The sequence below is a fragment of the Suncus etruscus genome, chromosome 8 (genome assembly GCF_024139225.1).
Source record: "Suncus etruscus isolate mSunEtr1 chromosome 8, mSunEtr1.pri.cur, whole genome shotgun sequence".
Classification (NCBI taxonomy): domain Eukaryota; kingdom Metazoa; phylum Chordata; class Mammalia; order Eulipotyphla; family Soricidae; genus Suncus; species Suncus etruscus.
In genome coordinates this window covers 10,300,463-10,313,910 of record NC_064855.1, presented here as the reverse complement: position 1 = coordinate 10,313,910, position 13,448 = coordinate 10,300,463, and the positions used below count along the sequence as shown (strand labels likewise).

The window sequence follows — 13,448 nt, the reverse complement described above, 5'->3', positions numbered from 1 at the left end:
TAGAGCCAGGAGTGACTCCTGAATGCTTTCAGTTGTGACCCAAAAACCAACCAACCAAACAAGCAAACAAAAAACCCAGGGTCTTGTCCCTGCTGAAGGCCTTGTATACTTCTGCCTTGGTTCTTGCTCTAGGCAGTGGGAGCTGGGAATGTCTGCAGGGGGGCAGAAGAGACCAGTCAGGGGTCCAGGAAGCTTTGCAGGTGAGTCAGCATAGGGAATAGTGTGGGTAGACACCCCCCCACCCCCGGCCAGGAAGGAGGAGATAGAGAGAAGGGTGGCTGAGCTGGAGGGGTGCACACCTCTCAAGTGACTTCTGTTTGTTAAGGAATCAGTTTGTTTGTAGTACTTTTGAGGGCTGTCCCTTCCCATAACCCTCACCATCAGCACCCTCGGCAGAGGGTGAGTGGTGCATTTGTGAGCCCGAGGAGCCCTTAGCAATGCAGTCCAAGGTTTGCAGGAGGGAATAGCACATGGGACGAGGAACGAGTGGCCTAGACATGGGGTCTGCCCAGTCTCTTACTCAGCAGTTCTCCAGTGCATTAGTGCCATGCACATCCCACAGCACATCTGTCCTGAGTGCCCTGCTGCCTTCCCAGGGTGTCCCAGACCTGCATCCACCTACCCAGCAGGCACATGCAACTCATTTCTTTGCAGCACTGAATAATTTTCCATGATCTGGGTGTTCTACGGTCTCATTATCTATTCACCTAATTTTGAAGGGCATTTTTTGGCTGTTTCCAAGATTTGTTATAAGAAAAGCTGCTGTAAACATCATGGTACAGATTTTTTTTACGAGGATATATATATATATTACTTGTCTTTTTTTCTATCTTGCCAAACTATTTTTTTAACTTTATTGATTGATTGACTGATTGATTGTTTTTTGGGCCACACCCAGCAGTGCTCAGGGGTTACTCCTGGCTCTGCACTCAGAAATCACCCCTGGCAGGCTGGGGGACCACATAGGATCCGGAAATTGAACTGGATCCCTCCTGGGTCGGCTGCATGCAAGGCAAACACCGCACCATTGCGCTATCTCTCTGACCCCTAACTATTTCCGTTTTTTGATAATTTTATTTTTTAATTTTAATTTGCCTTTTAAAAATATTTTGGGGTGTGCTGGGCAGTTCTCTTGAGCTGCTTATGGCTCAATGCTCATGTTGTTCAGGGGATCATGCGGTGTTTGGAATTAAATCCCGGCTTCCTGTATACAAACCATAGCTATTCTCTTGAGCTCTCTGGACCCTGGACACACTTTTAAAATTCTTTTGAGGAATGTCATTGCCAGGCCCTTTGATAAGGATGTGTTTAGTTTTGAGAAAAACTACCAAACTGTCTTCAAAAGTCCCAGGACCGCTTTGCAGCCTTGCCAGCAGTGAGGGGCCTCCCTGCACCTCCACAGAGCCCTTCTTGGCTCACTGTGGGATCTTTCTGTCCGCTTTAGCCTGAGCCTCTGCCACTCTCCTGACACAGACAGATGCTTCCTCATGAGCGCTTGGGTGAAGCACTGGCTTATGCCTTTGTGCACGGAGCCAGGCTGTGCTCTTGCGTGGATTTGTGTAGTGATTCTCTGAGCTTGGATGATGTTCCTTTACCAGACGTGTCTTCAGCATGTTTCTCCTCCCCTCTGTGGTTTGTCCCAACAGTCTTTTCTTAGAACAGTTCTTGTGAGTCTGTTTTATTTATTTGTTTTGTTTTTCTTTTTGGACCACACTAGCTGCACTTAGGAATGACTCCTGGTAGTCTCTGGGGACCATTATAGGATGCCAGGGATAAAACCCGGGTCTGCCACATGCAAAACAACCACCCTACCTGCTGCTGTCCTTGGAGCAGTTCTTGAAATATATTCCCAAGCGCTTCTCCAGACCTACTTTTTCACGAAGTGAAAGCAGAAGCCCAGAACTATGAAGAACCCCCCCACACACACACACACCCCTCTACCCCCAGCCCATGATCCTGCCAGGACTAGCCCTGGGCTCAGCACAAGGTTGGGAGGTTAAAGCAGGACAGAGGGAGGTTAAGCCTTCAGAAAAACACAAGGCCAGACAAGGAGGGAGAAGAGCCCCATGCTAGAATGTAGCATTTAATGACTTCTCTTTGGGGGCCAAAGGTGCTTGGGATTCAGCCCAGGGCCTCACACGGAGGAAGCAAATGTTCTGTCTTGGAACTTAGTACCCCTGCCAAGGTCCTCTTTTTTTTTATATATATATATATATATATATATATATATATAATATATATATATATTATATATATATAATTAATTGGATCCATGAACGTTTTACATGTTTATTAAAAGTCTTAAATTTGGGACCTGAGCAATAGTGGGAGGGCAATTGACTTATATGTGGCCAATCTAGGTTTGATCCCTGGCACCCTGTATGGTCCCCGAACATAGCCAGGAATAGTTCCTGAATGCAGAGCCAGGAGTAACTCCTGAACATAACCAGGTGCGGCACACACACACACACACACACACACACACACACACACACACACACACCTAAAACAAAAGGTTGAAATCTTATAGACGGGAAAGCCAGTGACACACACACACACACACACACACACCTAAAACAAAAGGTTGAAATCTTATAGACGGGAAAGCCAGTGACACACACACACACACACACACACCCCTAAAACAAAAGGTTGAAATCTTATAGACGAGAAAGCCAGTGAGCCCTTAAAGAAAAACCAAGAAGTGATCCACTCTGTTTTAGGATGAACTGTCCTGGCTTCGTGTAGAAGAGAAAGTTATGGGATTCTAGAGACACTAGAACTAGTCAGGAAACTATCAGTGTATTCAGGTCACTGGTGATATGATATATGTATTTTGTTTGTTTGTTTTGTTCTTGGGTCACACCCAACAGCGCTTAGGGGTTACTCCTGGCTCTACGCTCAGAAATCGCTCCTGGCAGGCTCAGAGACCATATGGGATGCCGGGATTCCAACCACCGTCCCTCTGCATGCAAGGCAAACACCTTACCTCCATGCTATCTCTCCAGACTTGGTGATATGTATTTTAACTGGGTTCGGGCTGTGATAAAACTCTGAATTTAATTCAATTTAATTCAACAAGTCATTTATTTTGTTTTGTTTTTTGGTCACACCCAGCAGTGCTTAGGGGTTACTCCTGGCTTCATGCTCAGAATTTGCTCCTGGCAGGCTCGGGGGCCATATGGGATACCAGGATTCGAACCAATGACCTGCATGAAAGGCAAATGCTTTACCTCCATGCTATCTTTCCAGCCCCAACAAACCATTTCTTTAATGTGTTTTTTCTGGACTGAGTACAGTATCAGATTTTAGGGATTCTAAAGTAAAATAAAATATTGCCCCACCAATCAAGGAATTCACCATCACCAAGATTTATCACTGTTAGGCTGAGAAGAAAGGGAACTGTACTTGCGTAGTGTTAGGAGCCCGTGTCTTTCCCAAATTCACATATTTAGTCTCTGGCTCACCATGGGACATTATTTGGATCAAGCATTGTCTGATAGAAAGGGGAGAGACACTGAAGGTCTTCATCTCTGTCCCTGGTACACTCAGGACACAGGCACTGTGTGAGGACACTGTAAGATGTGAGGAGAATGTCAGCCCTGCTGGCCTGACTTTTAGCACCTTCCCCTTCCCCCAACTCTAAGCAATAATAAAGGTCTGTAGCCTGAACCACTTAGCCAGGTTCTGTAGCCAGGGTCCTTTGTGTTTACTTATGGCAGCTCAAGTGGACTCATCCATGCTCCTCTTTCATTCAAAGGGTCCTCCGTTAGGCCACTGACTAGACAGACCTGTCTGGACCTCACAGGAGATGGAGCTGGGTGGGTTTGAGTTGCTTTTTACCAAAGATAAGTCAAGTGCAGGTAGAATGAGACGAGGGCAGAGAAGCAATCCTGAGGAATGTCAACATTTAAGAGAGCTGACTAGGGCTCGTGGGCAGCCCTGTGTTGTTATTGGCTTGGTGGCTCTATCCTGTGACCCTCTCCCTTGTCTTGTCCTCAGTGGGCAGATGGGAGGGACTGTAGTCGAGTGTATGCCACATGTATGCCACAGAGCTGTTCCCTACTCTGTCCTACTACTCACTGACAGCCAGTATTTAGGTTTAGAACTCATGAAAACGGACATATTGTCGATTCATTTGCTCATCAATTATTTACCAGCTTGTGTAGGATTCTTGTATTTTTATGAATGTTTTATACTGTGTCACTTTGCTTTCTTATCTCTCTTAAATTTTGTTGTAGGCACCATGATTTACAGAACTGTTACTGGCAGGGTTTCATGCATACAACATTCCAGCACCCCATTCTCCACCAGAGTGCCCCCTTCCTTCCACCACTATTTTGGTGCTCCCCTCACCCATTCTGTCCTCCACCCCACCTACCTCCTCCCTGTGGTAAGCTTCTCACTGGAAGACCAGTTCTTGAGATTTGGAAGAATTGGTCTTTAGAAGTTTCTGTTGCCTGTAGGCATTTTTATTCCCCTACTATGTTTTTTTTTTTTTATATTCTACATATGAGATGATTCGGTGTCTATTCCTCATTCCAATTAGCTTCCTCAGCATGATACTCTTCAGATTCATCTATATAGCAGTCAATTGCATGAGTTCATCTTTTCGTAAAGCTGAGTGGTATTCCATTGGGTAGATGTACCACACTGTCTATTTGTGAATATTGCTGCAATGAACATAGGAGTGCAAATATCTTTTCTGAATAAAATTTTTGGGTCCTTGGGGGAGATGCCAAGAAGTAAAATTGCTAGGTCACATGGAAGTTTATTTTCTAGTTTTTAAAGGAATGTTCATATTCTTTTTTTAAAAAAGGTTGGACCAGTCAACATTCCCATTAGCAGTGAATGAGGGCCCCTTTTCCCCACATCCTCACAACACTGGTTGGTTTTGTTCTTTGTGGTGAGTGCCAGTCACTGGTGTGAGGTGACATCTTGCTGCTTTGATTTTAGGTGCTTTGTTTCCCACTGGAGTGAAAGTGTCTTGAGAACAGGAGCGGGAACTTGAGCTCCTCTCCTCCTTTTGTCCTCACAACCACATATGGCACAGCTGCCAGTGGTCACTCAAATCTTGAAATGTAGGCCTTGAATGAGTCTAAGGAGGATGGTTACATTTTTAGGTAATGCTATTTTAAAAAGTTTTTGCGAACTACCAAAGTAATCTAAGTACGATGCCGTTGTACAAAAATTACACTGTACCTCAGAAAGCACCGAAAGGGCCTTAGTGGAAACAACAGTGTCTTAAAGACTGCTCAAACCAACAGCTCAAGGCACTGGTCCTCCGTTTTCAAGAAGGACTGGGCACTAACGGGCTTCAGAACCCCAGCGTGTGTGCCTGGCTGAGTCAGCGGTGCTGGTGCTCTGCTATGGCCTGCAGTACTATTTATGGCGCCCTGACACCTCTCTGATGGGGTTAAGTATTTACATTCTGCTCGATCCTCCCCTTTGACTCTGCAGACTAAGACGAGGCTCTGTCTTCTGGGAAAGAGAAGACCTCTCCCTCCAGGGGTCCGGGGCTGGGGCAAACAGGGTCCCCTCCCCCTGCCCTATCTGAGCTGGCTCCCCTCTGAGAGTTTATGGCGGCCTGACCTCCGCCTCTGGGGTGGAGGCTCTGGCTGCTTCTGTACTACATAAAAAGGGCAAGTGCATTCATTATTATTATATTATTATACAATGGATAATATATAATGGCGATTATGCTGTCAGCAGTGGGAGTCTCTGACCACACATCAGAGGCTGGGGTGACATAAATCCACCTAGTGAAGCTTTTGGAGGTTCTATGTGAAGGTGAGAGGACCGGACTCAGGGTAGCGGGGATTCTGGGCAAAGTTTCCTACCACAAGCAACTTTGGAGCTTGAGTAGGGGTTAGAAAAAATAAAGGGCTGGGAGAATCCGGACAAAGGAGATTTGGAGTGTCTGGACGCTGACAGGCCTCGGAGCCCTGGAATGCTAATAGCTCCCTTCGGGGAGGGGCCACGAAGAACGACCCGACCTGGAGCCTGGAAAGAGCCGGGGCCACCTTCCCCTCCGGGGGTCAGATTCTTGACTACAAACCTGGCCTGCTTGGGTTTCACTTTCTGCTTCAGGCTCTTCCCTTGGTGCCTTTGTCTTGGCTTTGTCCAGGCCCCCTACTGGGCCCGGGGTCAGGAGGTCACTGGCTGCCTGGCTACGGGGAGCAGGGGTCGAATTTCCTGGGGCTCGGGGTTCCCCTCTCCACCCCACCCCCCTGTGCAGAACTGTAGGACCCTGGATCTGCAGGGAGCCGGGTCTTGTGCCCGGCACTTAATAGGATCGAGCTGGGGCGACCTGGGAGGGCACCTGCGAGGCCTCTGTCCAGGCAGGCACTCCCAAGTCCCGCAGCGGAAGCCCAGCTGGCCACCCCAGCCCCCCAGAACCCTCCACTTTTTAGAATGAAAATAGCGGTGGCTTTAGGAAAGGCTTGCCCGGCCATCGCGTTCACTGACAAAGCCTTTGCACCCTTTTATCTCTCCCCCTGCCCCCACCCACCCCTTCCCACGGCCTCCCTCCACTCCCGAACCCAGCGCCCCAGGAAGCCCAGAGCAGAAAAAGCTCTTGAGAATCGGAATTACTAACCAGAAGTGTCATCCGAGCACCTTAGCTGGAGCCGGGGTAATGAGAGTTATTCAAATGCAATCATAAAAATGAGGCCAGCCGGGAAGGGGAGTGGGGTGGGGTGAGGGCGGGGGGCGGGAGTGGGGGGGGGGAGGCAGGCTTTCCAGCCAAGTTACGAGTTTCATCATCTTCTAGGGAGTTCTCTCGAGGGTCCCCAGAAAATGCCACCACCTTCCCAGAGCCCAGGAGGCCCGTGCAACTCCGCCTGGGCACTTTGTGGAAGAGCACTGGGCCCCGGGCAGCGGCGTGGGACGCGGGGGCGTCGCGTTCCCGAGTGGGCGCCTGGCCGGTCGGTGGCTCGGTAGGTCGTGGGTCGGCCGGGCTCCGTGTCTCCGGCAGAGGGAGACACAGCCGCGGCTCCGTCGGCTCGGCTCGGCTCGCGAGCGGCGCGGCCTGGGCCCAGAGTGGGTGGAGGTAGATGGTGCGGGGAGGAGGAGAAAAGACAAGCCGGGGTGGGGGAGTGGGAGCGGGGCGGTGTGCGTGTGGGGGGGCCCAGGGGGCGGGTCCCCGAGCCGCTGACGTCCCGAGCAGTGCTGGGAAGTATAGGCTGTGTTGTCACGCCGGTGTCAGTCTGATGAAGATTGGCATCAGGTAAGCTGTCATTCATTTCCATGTCAGAGACGCTTCTGCAGGCGGCGGCGGCGGCGGCGGCGGCGGCTGCTGCGGGCGGCTGCCTTGGAGCGCGCGTGTGTTTTATTCCCGTGCCCAAGCCAGAGTATTATTCATTGCGACAGGGCGAGGAGGAGAGAGAGGAGAGAGAGGGAGAGAGGGCGAGAGGGAGGCAGCAGGGAGGAGAAAGAGGGAGAGAGAGAGAGAGGGAGGAGGGAGGCGGCGAGCGGCGAGGGACGGACGGCGGCGGCGGCGGCGGCGGCGGCAGCGTTCAGCGTGCAGGCCCGGGGACCGGGAGCCGCGCGGCCTGCGGGCGCTCCAGGCCCGGCCCGCACGCAGCCCCGTCGCCTCCTCTCCGCGGGGTTCCCGGGCCCGCCAGCCGCGCATTGTCCTCGGGGGGCGAGGGGCGAGGAGCTGGGGAGCCCGAGAACGCGGAGCTAGCTGGCTGCCTGGCCGGGCCGGGCGCTGCGCTGCGGGTCGGTCCCCGCGGACGGAGCGGAGCGTCTCGTCTGCAGGCGGGAGCTGCCGCGGGCGGACTCGCAGCGGTTGCCGGAGCCCGTGGCGCGGCCGGCGGGGCCTGGGCGTCGGGGTGCTTGCGGTGCTTGCGGGCGGATCCGGGGGACGGACACCAGAGGCCGCGCTCGGGGACCCCCCTGGCTTTCCTTCGCTCCGCTTCGGAAGGCGCGATCGGCGGGTTTCGGCAGATTTTGGGGAGTCTTCGCGGGGGAGAGAGAGAGAAGCCGGGGTGCGGGGCCGGCTCGGGAACCGGGAACCCCCTACCCGGGCTTGTGGACGCGGGCTGGAGTTGGCAAAACAAGGGGCGCAAAGGGCCGGAGAGGTAGCGTGGAGTTAAGGCGTTTGCCTTGCATGCAGAAGGACCGTGGTTCGAATCTCGGAATCCTATATGATGTTCCCCCCCCATAGCCTGCCAAGGGTGATTTCTGAGCGGAGAGCCAGGAGGAACCCCTGTGCAAAGCCGGGTGGGACCCCCAGAAAACAAAAACAAAATACGAGGGTCGCAGAGCAACCGAGAACAGAGAGCGATGGGGTGCTGGGGGGAGATTCCCGCGTCTACGCGCAAACTTTCCGCTTCTTTGGGGTGAGGCGTGCGAGGTTCGCTCCGGCTCCCGAGTCCGCGGCTTGGCGGCCGGAGATGGATGGAGCCCGGTCCGGCGGGTCCACAACGCAACCGAGCGGGGCACACGTTGACCCGCCACCGGGCTATAGGCTGCAGCACCTGGCGAAAGTTTGGGTCGCGGGTACCGACCGTACCCCGGTTTGTTTTCAGAACCGGATTTCGAGTCTACTCCACCCGGGTCCTACCTCCCGAGGGCCTGGCTGGCGGTGCCGGGAGCTCCATCCATCCATCCATCTCCGGCTGCAATCGGAGGAGGATCGGCGAGCGAGTTCGAGGAGGGTTTTCTCCACCGGCTCACTCTTCGCTTTGCATTGGGATCGAGGTTGCTGGCCTTTGGGGTGGGGAGGTCCGCGCGTCTCTTGAGTCTCCTCCCCAACGCTCCGTGGGTGGAAAAAAAAAAAAAAAGCCTTTGGGTTGGACGTCCAAAGTAGCGGATCCCGGCAGCCGAGCGCTGAATTCCTGCTGCTGCTCCTGGGGAACAGATCTGGAGGCGAGGACTCCGGGGAGCTTAGGACCCCAGTGCTAGGGGAACGATGGAAGGCACCAACACCTCGAAGGGACCTTCTGGGCCGAGCAGTACTGGACAGCCTCGGCAGGGACCTCCTTGTGGACCCCAGAACCCGACCCTGGAGGTTTCTACCGGTGCCAGTCCACACCATCAGGAACCTTTCTTTGGGCTGCACACCGCTCGGCGGGGCAGATGCGGGATGGGATGCGGGGCGCGCAGGGCCCGCGCGCGGCCTGTGCTGATGCTGGGGGCATCCCCTGCACAGAGCCGGGTCTGTACGGGCCCCAGCTCCGGCCGATCTTGCTTCCCCGCCGCCCAGCGACAGTGCAAGAAAGGGGGCACTTTCCTCCTTTCCTCCTTCGCTTGCCTGGGACTTCTCAGGCCTGTTGACCTTTCGGGTTTTCGAAGCCCCCGGGGCCTCGAGCTGGCGACCCCCGCCAGCCGGGGTGGTGTTGAAGCACCTTTGTCAGCCTTTGCACTTGGTGTCCAGGTTCCCCCCATACCTGCATTCGCGGGCGCCCCGGCCTAGCTGGGGTTGGGGGTGTGGGGCTGAGACATCTGAGCCCAGCTGGGAAAACGGCCCACAGAATGGGGGTGTTCTTAGGAGGGTCTTTCTCCACCCCTCCCGGACCTCCGCACTCCCCTTGGCCACCCTCGCGGGGCGGCCAGCCAGCCAGAGCTTCCCCGACCCCAAGGGCGCGCGCGCAGGAGTGGTGGTTGCCTTCGCGCAGGGCCCGGCGCCTTGGCTGTTGTGATCAGGGGTGTAGGGCAGCTCCTGCCTGCCCAGAGCCTGATCCCTCCGGGATTCCTTAGTTCGTCCGCGTCAGACTCCTTTGTAAGCACTAAAGGCAGGCAGAGGAAGTGGAGTCGCTGGGGACGAAGGGCTGAGGGTGGCCTGGGGAGGAGGAGAAGGACAGCCAGGCCACCAGCCCTCAGCTAAATCCCTCCTTGGAACTGCACCGGTGCGGCAGCAACTGGAGATCGGCTGTTTTTACGATCCTTTCTGGGAGTGTCCCGCTCCCTGCTTTCAAGTCCATAGATTGCTTTAAGTTAATGAAAGTGCCGCTTTCAAAGGGGACTTTGATTGTGCAGCAGTGGCCAGCCATGCCAGGCCATTTACTCTTCCCAAATGGGCCTGTGTAAAAAAGAGGGAGCCTCTCGGAGTTCCCACCGCCTTAGCGAGACGTGGGGGCGGGGCCCCACGTGACACGGACGATGAATAAAACCGATGCCCCGATCATGCAGAAACACCCCCTTTGCTGCTTTGCCAGCCCGTTTCCTCTGCTTGGCCCTGTAGTGCCTTTTGGACTTTTGCTGAGTCTGATTTAATTGTGGCCCGAGACCCCCCTCACACTCACGCGGGCCCCTCGTCCCCTTTCAACATTGCTTTATGAAGGGCCTGACCCCCTCCTCAATTCAACTCTAACTCAGGGTTCCTATGGGTGCCAATTCAAAGGGCCACACGGGGACAAGTTGTTCACTGGGGCCTGGGGAGGGCTGGCTCTGGCTTTGGTGAGTTGGATGGTCGCAAGTGTTGGAGAAGAGTGAGCTGAGAGTCACGTGGAAGGCTGGTTCCAGGGCTCTCCCCTTTTTCTAGCTCTCTGGCACAAAAGGTGAGACTGCCAAGGTTTTTGCGGAGGCATCCGCGGGGCAGGGCTGTGGCTGTGACCGCATGTCATAACCATTTAAACTGCGGTTAAGCATTCAAAGCCCAAAGCATCTCCAAGCTGGGTTTCATTAACTCTACACCAGTTGCCTGGAAGTTTCAGTAGCAATAAATTGTGTAAACACATTTGAAGTAAGTTAGTGATGAAATAAGGAGAATTACTGTCTTGTGAGTGGAGAATCCTGAATCCGGGGAGTTCTCCCGTAACTGGAAACAGGCCTCCACTGGCCTGGCCTTGATGTTTATGGGGGCTCCGGAGTATGTGTTAAATTTCTTTCTGCCATGTCCATCTTCGGCCCAGGCCTGAAACTCATTAGAGACCAAGGCATGCCTGAAAAGCAAAAAGAAAAAAAGCGAGAGCCCCGGCTTCAAGGGGCTCTATTAGCTTGGTTTCGAAATTCAGCCCAGCCCATCAACCTGACTTCCTTCCCTGGCTGAACGTGGTGCAGTCGCATTAAATGGCAGCGGAGCAGGCCAAATTAGATTTTTAAATGCTAGCAACTTAATAATACCTTGTTGTTAGCCATTGAATTTGTTTTTATTAGAGAAACAACCTATTAAATTTATATAGGCCTCCAACATGTTGCGAGATTTCCTCGCTATTTCTGTAGCTCCCACCCCCCACCTCCATCCTACCCCTGTCCCCAAAACTCTACCTTCAGTATCAGGCTTTGGCTCTTGGCGTCTTTAACGTAGAGCACATTTTCTAAATTAGTTCGAGGCAGGTGAGAAACGCAACTCAAAGTCTGCCCTTCCCTCTGCTGGGTGGCACTGGGCGCGCTGCTGTGGGTTATATATACACAAATGTGTGATGAATTTCTAGAGGTGACACCGGCACGTGAAGCCGAGTGTCTGCTGCATCACACGAGTTGCCAAGGAGAGGCAGGATTGGGGAGGGGGGGGTGCAGGCAGAGGAAGTTAGAGGGGAAATGAAACTGTGATGAGCCTGCACCAGCCTCCCTTTCCAGCCGACACACTGTGCTGAGGGGTGGAAAGGCTTCCCAGGAGCACTGTGACTTCCTGCAGATGGGATTATTCTAGGCCGTGGGCATGGAGGGAGGATCTACAGGGGCTGGGTGGGGGCCAGGATGGCTGCAAAGGGGAGCTGCTAATTTAATTAAATCTAATACCTGGTGGGGAAGAGAAGAAGATAATCAAGGCTGGTAGGTCAGCCCGCTGAGCTATGTGCAAACTGAGTTTGGGGGTGCTGGCAGTTTGATACCTTGGAATCATCTGACACCCCTAGTCACCGAGCATCTTCTGGACTTTAGTTTCTTCATTCTGGTTTTCTTTTTTGGGGGGTTTGATTGTTTCTGTTTTTTTGAGGGGTGGGGGGACACCACCAGTGGTGCTCAGGGATCACTCATGGTGGTGGGCCAACTCAGGGAACCATATGAGGTACTGAGGGATAGAACCTGGGTCTGTCATATGCAAGGTAAATGCCTTGTCTGCTTTGTTTATTCAGCTCTAAAGTGGAGCATATCTGCTGTAGTTCTGTGGAGTGTTTCTTGCAGAAAGGCAGGCTGGGTACGCCCTAGTTCCAAAGATGTGACTGTGCCACCAACACTTCCTTCCCAGGTGCTCTTTCCCTGCTGGTGCCACAGCCTCCCAGGAGTCCTGAGACTTGGGCAAAGGGGCTCACTTTCTGCCCTAGTTTATGTTCAAGGATTTGCCTACCCCACCATGGTCCTCTGCTGCCTTGGGATGAATAGTTGAAGCTGAGCACTGCACTCTGTAGGCTGGTAACTTTTGCCCATCCTAGCCCCCCTGCACCACCTGAACTCATATTCATGGTCTCATAGACGGGGGCTGGGTGAGCCGCGTCTTAGCCCTGCCCTGTATTGTCAGTGGGAAGGGTAGGCCTGAGCCATCCCTGGCCCAGAGGATGTGGGTGGGGGGTAGTTGGACACTGACCCCTCAGCTCACCACGGTCTGAACCTCTCTGAGCAGGCTCCATGCTGGCAGATCAAAGCAGTTCTGGGCTGGAAAGCCCTGCAAGTCACACCCAGCACAAAAGATCCTGTGCTCCCTTGAAGCCTGATTGCTGGGGATCCTAGAGACAAGACCCTGCTGGAATGCTGCCCCCCACTCCTTCCTGGTGGGGGAGTTGTATCCTCCGCAGTCTCCTCCCACAGCCAAAGGCAGCATCTTAGCCTCCCCCCCATTGGGAGTGAGGCAGAGTTGACTGGGAGGGCAGGTTTGCTCAGAGGGTGCCGGTGAGGAGCTGGAAGATTCCCCTCAATTTCCCAGACACCTCCAGGCCCCAGCCTGGGGTGCCTGGGCCGAGCTCACTGCACACGTGTTGTCTTCAGGGGCATCTGCTGTTAGGCTTGGCTGCCGCCTCACTGCAGGGCCTGCCTGCCTGGGTTTCTAATTACAAGAAGGACATTTCTGCTAAGACCTATCTCACTAAAAACACATCACTGTGTGTAATAAGAAACCCTAAACCAGGCAGGATATTTTAAAACCGAAGCAGCAAAGATTAGATTAAGTCTCCACCAAACGGCTTGGTTCTTGTATTATTTTTGGCTGGAATGCGGGGGTAAAGCAGCTGGCCCCGGGCTCAGGCTGACTCGAGGCTCGGATGGGGCTGGAGCGGGTGGCGTCAGCGGGCAGTTCAGTGTGTGCAATCCAGACTATGAGGGGTGCCTGGTGGGGAGCGGGGGAGTCCCTGTGGTGAGGGAAGAACTGAATGGGATGGGCCTCCTGGTGGTCCCAGAGCCAAGTAGGTCACAGGACACTGAGAAAAGTCTGACTGGGCCGACCCAGTCTGGTCTGACTTTGTGTGGTGGATGTCTGCTCCCACCTTGAGAGACACCAGAGTCTGCAGGGTGCTTTCCGGAATGGAGAAGAGCAAGACTGACTTCTCCAAGATCACTGGAAACAGCCC

At 53.7% G+C, this 13,448-nt stretch overlaps 1 protein-coding gene across 2 annotated transcripts in view; it reads left to right on the top strand.

Moving 5' to 3' along the window:
• The first annotated feature begins 7,104 nt into the window (after positions 1–7,104).
• Positions 7,105–13,448, top strand: part of PKNOX2 (PBX/knotted 1 homeobox 2) — a 137,590-nt gene continuing 131,246 nt past the window's right edge. For both annotated transcript variants that reach the window (XM_049777934.1, XM_049777931.1), the window contains exon 1: positions 7,105–7,228. The gene's annotated coding sequence lies outside the window, so the exon portion shown is untranslated. The remainder of the gene's footprint in view (positions 7,229–13,448) is intronic.